This window comes from Pinus tabuliformis, chromosome 8 (genome assembly GCF_031772625.1).
Source record: "Pinus tabuliformis cultivar Carrire ecotype Pingquan chromosome 8, CPIR1, whole genome shotgun sequence".
NCBI lineage: Eukaryota > Viridiplantae > Streptophyta > Pinopsida > Pinales > Pinaceae > Pinus > Pinus tabuliformis.
The window spans coordinates 1,528,027,251-1,528,038,199 of NC_142294.1; the positions used below are offsets into that span (position 1 = coordinate 1,528,027,251).

The window sequence follows — 10,949 nt, forward strand, 5'->3', positions numbered from 1 at the left end:
TTTCAAATTCTTCCCATGTCAGCTTCTCTTCCCTGATGCCTTTGATATGTTTAACATCTTCCCACCAAATATCTTATTTTCCTTTGAGTCTAAAGTTAGTTATCTTGGATTTCATGTTCGCTGGGAAATAATGAAGCCTGAAAAATTTCCTCATCCCAAGTACTCATGCTTCTACATATTTTGACTTAGTAAACTCACCATCAAAAGTAGGAGGCTTGGATTTCTTGAACTCCTCTAGCAAGTACCCCCTCTCACACTTCCTGTAAGTATGTTGGTGGTGATGGTGATGATGTCTCCCAGAACCAGAGCTAGAATAAATTCCATGAGTGTTATCCCTACTCTCAAGTGTATCCAAGGATCTGCCACCCTTTACTGTATCATATTTGTCCATCCTATACCTTTTATGATACCTACTTCCATTTGCATTATTAGTTTTTTCTTCTTGTTTGTCCCCATGATTGATCCCCAATTGTCCCTGTTTCTACAAATTTGAAAGACTTTAGAGGATGATTGTATAAACATCCACTTGTTTTTCTTGAGCTCTCGCAAGCCTTTCCTATGCTTCAATCATTATCATGTTATCTTCCTTGCAACTTACAACTTTTGCCTTCAAACTTCTCAATGTATCTACTAGATCAGGAGAGTCTCCCTATTTCTCAACTAATCTCTCCCATCCCACCAATGTCTCTCCCGGCCTGTACATGGAGTCATATGAATTGTACTCAACTATTATGCTCTTCATCTCTAGTCTTTTATTACCATGGAAACATACCATGTTAGATCAACCAAATAGAAGACATAATCAAAATCATACCTCAATGCATCTTAGTGGAGGTTATTACATATGCACAAGTCAGTCCAGATTAGCACAATACATAATAATATCAAGAACATAATCGTCATGCAAGAAACTACAATGATAATAATCAGCATGCATATGACCACAATGCATATAACAACAAATTAACTATCATGCATGAATAATCGATGCACGTGCATATGACCACACTAATTAACTAGCATCTATCATGCATGTAACCACAACAACAATAAAATGACTAGAATGCACATGATAATCATTTAGACAATCACAGTGTAAACATATTACCTGTAGGCCATGAATTCACATTCTACTCATTGTTCCCTTAGTTCATTGAATAATCATCAAGAAGGTTACTCCCCTCTCATACTAGCAGTAACAAACACATATTAGCACATTCATTCATAGAATCATACAATATCTTATCAAATCATTAACAAGATCCATAGCAAGAGCACATCATATACTAAGAGTATACCATGCATGTAACCAGTATTGAACCAAAATGAAGCCATGACAAACCAGTGATAAAATCAACACAATACAATACAAGTGCTCATAGATATCAATAAGAAATAACACATAATAACATATGCATAAATTCAACCAAGTCAGGGACTTCCACGTACCACCTGACCATAGATCGGTTTGAACGAAATCTTTCTTTCATCCAATCACCCTCGTGCCATATTACAAGCATGAATGTGGGATCTCATGGGATAAACTAAAATAAAACCAACCAGGGATTCCAGAGGCTAAACCACTTCAACCCTTAACCATGGTGATTTCACCTAAATCGGTCCACAAATCACCAAACCAACATAAGCTTGGATGCCTCAAAATTTATTCACCACACCTAGAGGAATCTTCCTTTCTCCACCCACCTATCAAGGGCTTCGTAGAGAAAACCATCTCCACCCCCAGCCCTTGGATTTTCTTGACACCAGCTCACCCAGATCCAAAATCTTCCAGAATTCCAAATGTTAACCAAGAATGAAACCCACCACACCATAGTTATCCATGAAATGGAAAGGAAAGGATGAAACCACTCTCAATCCAAGCAAATCCCATGAAAATGACAGGAAACATCAACAATAAACAAATGCATGCACCATGCATCAAATCCCAACATGCTAAATCACACATGCACATTGTTACCTGCAATTCCACAACTATTTTTTTCCCTTACTTGCTTCTTTCCAAACTTCCTCTTGTGCTCCCTTTCTTTTCCTTGCTTGTCCTATGCTTGATTGCGTGTTCTCTCTCTTGGAGTTCAATTTCTTCCTTAGCACTACTAAAGTTTTCCAAGTTGAAAACTGATCAAAAGTTAATAAAAAGTTGTCAATTGTTTCTTAGGTGTCTTTTTATCATTAATGTCTGATGTATCTTCCTTTCCTTTTCCTCTTTTCTTTCATTTTCCTTTATTTTCTCTCTAATTTCCAATGCCAATTTCCATAGTCATTAATTAACCAAATGTGATCCTCAATGTAATGTTTTTTCTCCTCATTCAGCTTGGAATATGTGTCCCATGAATTTGGTTGATTTTTTCCTTTTTACATAGAAATATAACCTGGGGTTGTTAAAGGTCGGTTTTTAACTCATCCTTTCCCATGGTATTCTCACTCTTTTGTTTCTCCTTCTTCAAATTTATGTTTATCCCTATGTTATCATGGGAAGGTAATTGAATACCTTAATACTTAAAGGTATCATGGATGCTTTGATGTCATGTTAACATGGGAGAGTATATCCTTATTATAAACATTAAAATGTGTCAAGCACTCTTGACCAGTGTTTCTAGGACCTCCAATGATTTTGCATGAAATTTTTCTATAGTATCCTTCATATCTACATCACCCTTTTCTCTTTTATCAAGCAATATCGCTTTTGCGGTTGCAATTGATCTTCAATAAAAAATCTCACTTCTCAATATTCTCAGGTGGCATGGAATGTGTCATGAACTTCACATCATAGGCTCTTTCCTTCATGTGGTCTCTTCTTTAATATAAAATCAATGTGATTCACTTTCCTTAGATGCAATTATTCAACTTGGAAACTTTATCTCCACCCAACAAATAACTTTAACGTGATAGCCAAGTCATGCAGCTCCAACATGCAAATGTGTTTAGCTTGAGAGGTGCCCAAGCATAGCCACTTCTTCTTTGTTAAAATTGACATGCGTAGGAAATTACTTTCATAGCAATAATACGTCTGTTGGAAAAACAAACATTAAAAAAAAACACATTGTTTCTACTTTTACGATGCGTCTAGACCCTCCCATGAGGGAGTCAAGCCCATTCTTGCTTTGATACCAAATTAAAAATAAATAAAAGAACACACTCTTAATTCATTAATAAATTAGTGACACATATCAATATGAAAGTACTATCTCAAGAAAGAGAAAATATTTTGATTGGAAAATCAACTTGTTGAGCAAATACCTCAATCTCTCACCAATCTAGGAACTATCTTGTTGGAGACAATCTCTCACATCCAACTAGTTCCAACAACCTCCTAAAGACTAAGAATGGAATCCTTCTCATAGAGAACCAACTCTACCTAATAATGACTACTAATTATAATAATTAAATATGATAACAAGCATATAAGACAAGTAGGAGTTATATACTCTAGCAAATCTCCAATCTATAGGTTGGAAAGGTTCCATTGCATGTATAGAATAAGTTGTATCCTTGCTAAATTTCTAAGACAATATTTAATAAAATACACCATTGCATATGATATGGATCTTTAAAGTGACTTGACTTGTAAAAATATTCAAATGTGAGTGGTTAAAATTAAACTAACAATTAACTTAAATCAAGCGTGAAGAACTTTAATGAAGTTGCATCTAAAAGAAATGTACAAGAGAAGAGAAGAGAAGAGAAACAAGAAGGACAACCAATTGATAACAAAATTCGTCTAGTGTCAATTACATCTCTGGGTCCTGGCTCCAATGGAGTGGCCTCTTTTATTATTCATATGTAAAGCATTAATGTTCTTTGTTACATTACTTAGTCTTCACCTTGTTATAAGAAGCCTACAAAACTGTTGCTAAGTCGTGAACCACTTCCCTCCCTTCTTTCTACCAAAAATGAGTCTCAAACACCCTGTCCACAAATTGAACACAAATTACAAATGAATCCTTCAAAACCCACAACAAAAATTGAGCTCTTTGCTATTAGGAAGTGGTTTAAAATACCACCAAAATCCCTTTTGGTTGCTACAAATTTAGAGCTCAAACTCTTCTTGTTTTACAAAAGGTTACAGAAAAATACTGTCTTCAAAGGCCCTCAACTCTATCAAGATGCTAGTGCTTTGACTGTCTGGTGCTTTGGCAAGTAATTTTAATATATAAAACTTTACAACTTGCTATACTCGAGGTCAAGTCTCAGGTATTATGATCCAATTCAAATAGAATAATATGTGTTTCATCCACATATGAGCCCATGGCGCATTTGGTTAACTTTACCATATAAATATTACCATATTAAAATCACACAATCGCAATCAATCACAGCATGACATGGGGTGCACTTTTGCTAGGATTATAACATATTTTAATTGGTGATATAAAATTTGAGTTGGCAATCCATTGATATGTGACCACATGGCATGTTGGTTATATAGTGGTTTGTTATGGGGGGTTCACGGGGTCAAACTTGCGGATATTACCATTTTGGTCCTCTTAAAAGAAATAAATGTTTTCCCTTTAGCTCATAAAACAACCGACATGACTCATTTGTGGATCCTATACATGTATTTCCATACATCATGGGGTCAAACCTCGTGGCTCCAACCATTTTGGCCTTTAAAATTCAAATTTTCCAGATCATTCCCAAGGTGACACATGGTGCCTTCTAATTGGGCCACATGGAACATCCTCATTGGTCCACTTGGAGCTCAGTCAGTGCCCATGTCATCTACCAACGTAGCGTCACCTTAGAACCTACCATGACATCCTATTGTCATGTGTCACTCTTAAAACCTACCATGTTAGTTACTAACTATGCCGCTTGTTATGTTTAGGCTCATCCATGTGTCAGCCATGTCAGCGCCACATCATGCCACTTGTTCTTTTCTCATCCTACCACATCAAATATGTCTGACTGCCATGCCGGCTTCATACTACCAAGTGTCATTTTGCAATACTGCCATGTGGCACCTCTGCTAATATTTTTCCTTGTTTCGCACAATATTCATAACATGATAACTTTCACGTACAAAATATGTTTTTGCGTGTTCAAGTTGTGTTGGAATCATCTCGTCGAGATCTTCAACATGGTGTTGTTTCCATAAGGTTATGGGAACTTTGAATTTATGTATTTTTGGATTCTCCTGAATCAACATAAACATAACTAACTTCTCAAGTTATCCAAACGAAATGTCTAGCCTATAGCCTTGAAAAATCTTATTCCATGCTTAGAAGACTTATAGAGGGAGTTTTGGGGCCCTCTTCTTCAATAATTTCCATTGTTATTTTGGTGATCTATCCATGTATATTTTTTTATAATTAATATCCTTTGAGCATATAGAAGCAGTTTTCCAATAGAGTTGTATTAATCATCTATGGACATGTAATGACATGTCTTATGCATATATAAATATAGTACATAACTAGGCTTCATCAAAATAAATTCATTGGAAGTTACAAAAGCCACTTATTTTATGAATAACTGACTTTATGCGTAGCTCAACATAAGTAATTAAGGCTTCAATTGTCCATTGGAAACAAAATGGAAAGGCCAAAACTAAGCCCTAATTTCATTTAAGGATTAAGTTTTTAAGACTTTCCAAGAAATCTATCATTTCCAATGGAGAGGACGTAAAACCTAGCCATATCCCAAGAAGATTTATAGCCCAAATCTATGTTGTTCATATCAGAACTTTTCCAAATATTATGAATCCAATTGTGAAGATTATTATTATTATTTCACATTTTCATGTGTCTTATGAAGACTTTATCAGTCTAGTTTCATTACAAGAATGTTGTATTCCCCCCAAAAACATGGTTTATTAATGAGATTTTCATTCAATAATTTCAAAGGTTTTGTGAGGACATTCCTCACTTAATATTTTTCATACATTAGTTTTTGTTGTATCTCATATGTTCTCTTATACACTATATATAATTTAATTGGATTGTATGTCTTTGAGTCACATGTCAAAGACTCATTTGTTATGACTAGTGCAAGCCCCAGCTCTCATGATTGAGGACTAAGAGTCTTCCATTTCTAATTAGTCATTTTTTTTGTTTAAGAGGTTAAGAGACAAACTTCCTTACCTATCTAGCCATCAAATCTCTTTCAAGAGGTTTGTTACACAATATCATCACAAATAATTGAAATTAAGAGTCCTCATGAAATTTTAACTCATTAAATCTATTAGATCAATGCATTTAACCACATCTATGCATCAAAAGGAACACATTTACATTTCAATATGAAATAAAATAAATGTTACACAACCATAAACATTCTTTCCATTTCATTTAATAAAAAAATTGTAGTGGATAATACAAATCACCAGGGAACTTATGTTGTTGAATTACAGAGCTACATGCAACTAATAAAGTGTGAGTTATTTTCCACCCAACCATGTGCTACTCTATCTATTCCATTCTTTTGCGACTAACCACCCCCTAGCCAGATCATGAAACCATCATAGGAGTTCTCTCATAGTCAAGAAAAGGGTGGAATAATGAAGACCACTCTCCTTTATTCATAGGAAATCAACAAGTTTCCCTTAAAACTCCATTGAGCCAAGAGCCTACTTAACGCATGGGTGATTTCTCAACTTGCTTTAACATCACATACAATCATTTTCATTGTCCTAGTACACCTTCAGTGACCTCCCTTCTCTATGCATCCATGCTTTATTCAACAAGCACACAAAAACATAGTTGTTTCTTGCAATTTGGTTTTTGGGCATTTATGTTTGATTTTATCGGTCCAGAAAGGGATCTAATGATCCCTCACAATGTTCTCCATCAATCAACAACATCTTTATCCCCAAATTTCGTTCAAATTTGGTCCCCAAACCCTTTTGTGTTTAGCCCAAACTCTCTGCATGTCAAAACACTTCATTTTTTACCCTCTTGCTTAAGATTTCATGGGTCTCTTTTTCAAATTTATGAATCAAATCCACAAATTTGTGGGTCAATATCAAAAGATTATAGATGGATACTTTGCTCATACCTTGGTGGGATAGTCAGGTACAAATCCGAACTACCTCCCATAATTATGTGAGTTGGTAGTTCAACGACTAATTTCCTCAATAATTGCTTTCTTAGGAAATTGGGGTTTTTAATATCTAGCTCAACAAAATAATTATTAGCATAAGTTATTTCAACAAGCAAATTTTTGCCACTATTCCCTCCTTTCAAGTGCCCACTCATGACTCATGGTATATGTAGTTTCTCATCCCTTTCATAAATAGTTCCACAATTTAATTAAAATTAAAATACAATATACCTTGTTTCAAATTTAACCCATTCCACATTTACATACCTACACAAGCATCATTAACATAGTTTAATTACAACATTATCAAAAAATCAAAACACAAGTATTATGCTCATTTTAGTGTATAGTTTTCATTTTGATACTATTATAATTTTAAAATAGAAAATCATTGTCAAGATGTTAAAATTAGGAAATTGGTTCAATTTATATTCTCATTTTGTATTATCTCTAAGAAGAAGCAAAAATATTGTTTACTTTTAATTCCAATTTTATTTCAATTTCTAGTGATTACTTCAATTCAATTACAAGTTTTTTGTTTTTAAAGATTAGCTCAATTAAAAAGTCAAGTTTTCTTTAATTAACTAGTTTTGAGCTTCAAAGGGAACATTAAATCCAAATTATACTATAATTTTATCACTTATTAAATCCAAGTTATACTATAATTTTATCACTTTAGACTTTTCAATCGAGTTATAAAAATAAATTAAACGAGAGTTTCTCTTCCAACATGGTCATCTCTTTGATCCTCTTAGACTGTGGTCTAAAAGAACTTGTAAAATTAATCTTACCTTCTCATTTTTAAATAACTCAAACAATTTCCATGTGCAACATCATAAACCAACAATTTCAATTTATCACAGTACTCATGCAACAAAAACTTTTTCTTTTATTTTTTAAATATTTCATTATAATGACCACACGGCATCTTGACTCGAAAATTTATAAGATTTCAACACTGTTATAATATTCTCAAGACCTCTTTAGGCCAAAAGGCAAGGATACATAAGCTAACAAGGGAAGTTGCAAGGTATATTTTCATTTCAGTTGTATTTGCACTTCAGTTGTATGTGTGATGTTTATTTCTTTTTTATTTTGGGCATTCTTGTATAGGTATATGACATTGTAGTTGTAGGAAGGAGGTGTCGCCGCAGTGTTAGATACAATGATTTATGTCAACTGGTTTATTTTATCTTGTTTTGTTTTTCAACTGAATAATATAGCAATAGTATTGTATTAGATTTTAGGCTTTTGTGGTAGTTTTTTGCAGTGGTATGATTCGGATTATCCACAGTTTCGTGTTTATTTTGTCGAAGTTTCATTCTGATTTAGTCCTGATGATGGACCCCCTTTGGGGTTTGAAACGTCGACAGAATGAACACGAAACTGTGAATAATCCGGATCATGCCACTGCAAATAGCATTGTAGCTATACATACCTGAAAATACATAGTAGTTGAAAATAATCCACGGGTAAATTATCCTGAAAATTTTGGATTTGATTTCGAATTATCGAAACATACCAGGAATTCATTTTGATTTCATAACTTTTAATATTTTTTTCATACAATTTCATCTTTCATTTGTTTCACATGGAAAGAGAATAAAACGATCATTTGATCGTTATAGTTTCATTCTTCCAATCCCTCTCTGATATCGTTAGCTCAAAACATAGTGATCATAACATATCGAAGAAAAAACTCATGATATGTTTTAGAACATCACGAGCTTCATGAACCAGCTCTGTAACACCAAGCTCTAGCATGCCCTCTGTGAAGGGAAGGCACACCACTTTCTGAATGCCAGAACCCTTTGCAAGAAGATGTCGATTGAACATTTTGGGATGTACTTTCCCTGCGTTGCTGAGCCATAATGGACTTTCCTCTCTCTAGCATGACATCGAGTAATCCAACAGAATGTGGGAAATCATAGGACATACAGGTCAAATAGAACCACTCTGTATCTGTGAGATCTTCTGGTGATAATAGGTTGTACTATTGTCTCATTGGAAGACTACTACTTCCTTGAGCAGAAAGGGACTGAAATATTTCTCTTAACTGAAGAGTTTTCTTCTCATGCATCTCTTCCCATAGGTGCAGCTCCTCCTCCATCCCTTCACCCATTTCCTTCCATTTGGAATGTCCATTGAAAAATCCATTATTCCAAACTAGTATGGAATAATCTTGAGTATGTCCACCCTATGCTTTGAAGGTTGCTTTCATCTGAAACCTTACTCTACTTTGACAAATTTTATCATCAAGACATCTTGATAGCTTTCCATTCCCGCTTGAAGAAGAAGCCATTTTCATTCCCGCTTGAAGAAGAAGCCATTTCCTTTCCCGTCCCCTGGCAAATTATAGCTATAGTTGTTTCAACCCTTTTTCCCAAGCTAAGTGGGAGGAAGTAGCCCTAGTTGTAGCTCTATATAGGCCTTTTGATTTTGATTTCATAACTTATCACACATAACTGGAATTAATTACAAGCTGAATTTATTTTTGCTATTTCTACCTCAGTCTGTATGAGCCAGATAGATTGGTAGATTTGGGTCTTGACAATGACATACAAGAGTGTTTTTATCATTTCAAAGCTCAAAGGAAAACACTTTTCTTCTTTGCAATTATTCCTAAGAAGATTCAGAATTTTGCAAGAAGTGCTCTGGTGAAACTTGTGACTGTAAAAGTAAGCAGGGTTGGCTCAGCAGAATTGGATGTCATACGGGATGTTTAGTATGTCAAACAAGAGGCAGGATTGTTTATTTACAGTCACGGGTTACACCTGTAGTAGAATGTTTATTTCAAAAAAAAATTGTAGAAGTTTCAGATAGCTAAATGATGAATATTGTAAGTTGAATTTATCTATGTTGCAGGTACCTCACCCTCGACGTGGCAGATAGATTGGTAGATTTGGGTTTTGAGGATGACATACGAGAGGTTTTTGATCATTTCAAAGCTCAAAGGAAAACACTTCTCTTATCTACAGCTATGCCTAAGAAGATTCAGAATTTTGCAAGAAGTGCTCTGGTGAAACCCATGACTGTAAACATAGGCAGGGCTAGTGCAGCAAACTTGGATGTCTTACAGGAAGTTGAGTATGTCAATCAAGAGGAAAAGATTGTTTATGTGTTGGAATTTTTGCAGAAAACTCCCCCTCATGTTCTCATTTTTTGTGAGAACAAGGCAGACGTTGATGATATTCATGAATACCTTCTTTTGAAAGGCGTGGAAGTTGTGGCAATACATGGAGGAAAGGATCAGGAAGAAAGAGAATATGCAATTTCATCCTTTAAAGCTGGCAAAAAGGATGTCTTAGTGGTAATAGATGTTGCTTCAAAAGGGCTTGATTTTCCTGACATTCAGCATGTTATCAATTATGATATGTCCGCAGAGATAGAGAATTGCGTACACAGAATTGGACGAACTGGAAGATGTGTAAAAACTGGAATTGCAACCACCTTCATTAACAAGAACCAAAGTGAGACTACTCTTCTTGATCTTAAATGTCTCTTGAAGGAGGCTCCTGCGAGGATGTGACGTGCAGTGTGTTGGTCTTAGTAATCCATTTTGCTCAACTCCATGAAGTGCCCTCTACATAGAGGGAGGGCTCTCTTTAGATGTAAACCACTCGGTGAGTCACTGAGTTTGTCTAAGTGACCTGTATGAATTGCAAAACTGAAATGACTTTGGGTTGTGTGGGTTGAAATGTACCCAGTGATATTGTTGGTGGTTCTACTCTCGTTCATCATTCAACTCTTTGAGTGACATTGTCCTGGTGCCATGTTTTCCAGGCGAAAGCTCCACTTGATCCTGTGATGGGCTTGACCTCCAGTAGATTTCTTCGCTTGATCCTGTGATGGGCTTTACCTCCAGGGGAGTTCTTCCAGAACATGAACCG

General features: G+C 35.2%; 2 pseudogenes; one reads left to right on the forward strand and one right to left on the reverse strand.

The window, feature by feature from the left end:
- Nucleotides 1-8,736: 8,736 nt before the first annotated feature.
- LOC149241743 (truncated basic helix-loop-helix protein A-like) lies at nt 8,737-9,619 on the reverse strand (annotated as a pseudogene).
- A 167-nt stretch (nt 9,620-9,786) lies between these two features.
- On the forward strand, nt 9,787-10,588 carry LOC149241744 (DEAD-box ATP-dependent RNA helicase 35 pseudogene; annotated as a pseudogene).
- The last annotated feature ends 361 nt before the right edge of the window (nt 10,589-10,949 follow it).